The 2328-nt window shown below is 45.5% G+C and overlaps 1 pseudogene; it reads right to left on the bottom strand.

Moving 5' to 3' along the window:
* Positions 1 to 1047: 1047 nt before the first annotated feature.
* On the bottom strand, positions 1048 to 1942 carry LOC122125314 (annotated as a pseudogene).
* Positions 1943 to 2328: the final 386 nt, after the last annotated feature.

Here is a 2328-nt window from a genome sequence, read left to right as displayed (position 1 = left end):
ATGTACTTATAATGTACTTTGTGATTTTTTTGTTTGTTTGTATGTTCTTTCCCCACGGTATAACCCCTGTTGTCACTGTATTTGATTCAGTGTCCTGCATCTTGTACATACATTTTTCTAATTTGGCGAGGGGAAGGGAAATAACAAAATGCTGCAATAAGGATACAGGATAATCCATTGTAACAATGAGATGTACAGACACTATGTTGAAAAAAGAACTTTATAATTTAGATGAGGGTGGGAGGAGTTGGGGAGGTGGGGAGGAAAGGGATGATAGGGGAAAATCAAAGGAGGGGGTAACATGCTCCATAGGTAATGTACTCATTACCTTACTCATGTAACTGTAATCCCTCTGTACAGTATCTTTACAATAATGTATGTATATATTATATATAAAAAAACAGACAAAGGATGGAAGTGTGAGACACCTTGTAGTGTTAGAAAGAGAAATATTGGAATCGTGGATGCCAGACGTTATGTTGGACATAAATGTTCAAAAATAAACTAAGCTAATGAGCAGAGAGAAACCAGAGATGTGACTAGTTTTCCCTACATGGGTTTAAAACATGATCATGGTGCAGGTAACCGAATAAGAAATTTAGAGATAGAAAGTTGTCACCAGAGAACCTGGAGATGTGTGATTTAGAAGTATAGCTCCAGGATGTGTCTCACAGTGAATAGTTCTGATAAACTGAAGAAGGAAGTACTGCAACAAGGAAGTCAAGAAAGTAGGGAGCCAGGGGATGGGATGGGCCCTACATTTATATATGCTAGCAGTAATTGGGGCGGAAGAACCACTATTAGACAAATACAAAGCAAGCGATTGAGTGAGTGAGGAATAACAGGGTGGTCATAATAATGGGACAGAATAGAGGCCCTAGGCACATGCCCCGGCAAAGCACAAGTTTCAACAAGACTGTACAAGCTAGTCTAAGGCAGCAGAAAAGAGAAAGAGGCACTGAGGTATGAGAAAATAAGAACTACCCGTCCCGTCTCCCCAGAAATCAAAGACTTGATTCTTTTTTTTTTTTTTTTAACAGACTTAATTCACTTTGTTAGTCTTGTATACAAATCCTGTGATGTAGCTAGAGCCGGAGCCAGGGCCCTCTGCAGGGAGACTCTGGTGTGGGTTTTCACAAGCTGGTCAGTGAATTTCTGATAAGGAGATTTGGTGAACATGGTCTCTTTCCAGAGGTCAGGGGCCAGAGGTCAGGTAACTGTAGGTCTTGGAGATGGCATCAAAGGTGGCCTTGGCCAAGTTGCCCAGGGTAACAGCACAGCCTCTGGCTGAGGTGTACCAGTCAGCCATACCAGCCATCATCCACAGCTTCTTGGGGACGGGAGATGACATGATCCCCATGCCTCTGGGGGCGGGGATGACGCATACCAGCACAGAACCACAGCAGCCTGTCACCTCACATGGGACAGGGTGGTGCTTGCCAACCTTGTTCCCCCAGGAATGTCCCCACACAGGGACGGTGGAGAGCTGGGTCAAGATGGTGGCACCTTGGATGGCCATGGCAACCTCGTTGGAGTGCTTAATGCCCAGACTGACGTGGACATCATAATCACCAATGGCTACAAAGGCCTTGAACCTGGAGCGCTGGCCAGCTCGGGTCTGCAACTGCAAGGTCATAATCCTCAACACCCTATCCTTGAGAGATACCCCCAGGAAGAAGTCAATCATCTCAGACTCCTTCCTGGGCAGGGAGGAAAGATAGATCTCCAAAGACTTGATCTTCATGTCGTTAACCAGGCCAGCCCCGTTTGGTGACAGGAATCCATCTGTCTTCGGCCTTGCCTGCACGAGCCCCGCAGCCCTGAGCTAGCCTCTACCATGGCCACCATCTCTGCCCCGGAGGACGCTGCCACTGAGGCCTCCTCAGAAGCCCCCACGGCCTCCCATGCCTGGGCCCTCCTGCTGCATGGGGTCATCAGCCATTTGCTGTTTCCCTGGAGAAGCAGCAGCAAAGCCTTGGTTCTTAACCTCTCATGAGTGTTCTTGTTCTAAATCTTCCATTTTTCTTCATTGAAAGCTTCTAAAATAATATAATCATTTCTTTAAAGCTATAATACTTTTTTTTAAGAGCTGGAAATGGAACCCAGGACCACCCATATGTCAGACAAGCATTCTTCCACTGAGCTACCTCTCCAGGCCATAGACACTCTTGAGTGTTTGAAAGATTATGTTTGTGGCTTACCTCGGTCATTGCTTACATAGTTCAGGCACTGCTGATGGGTCCACAGGATCATCTTAGAAGCACATTAGCATTCCAAACTTCTTTTGAAAAGCGAAAAGTCTTATCTTTAACATAAGACTTTTATAAG

This window comes from Dipodomys spectabilis, unplaced genomic scaffold (assembly GCF_019054845.1).
Source record: "Dipodomys spectabilis isolate Male_0828 unplaced genomic scaffold, ASM1905484v1 ptg000009l, whole genome shotgun sequence".
NCBI classification, from domain to species: Eukaryota; Metazoa; Chordata; class Mammalia; order Rodentia; family Heteromyidae; genus Dipodomys; species Dipodomys spectabilis.
The sequence above is the reverse complement of the archived record's forward strand: the minus strand, read 5'-3'. Positions and strand labels throughout refer to the sequence as shown.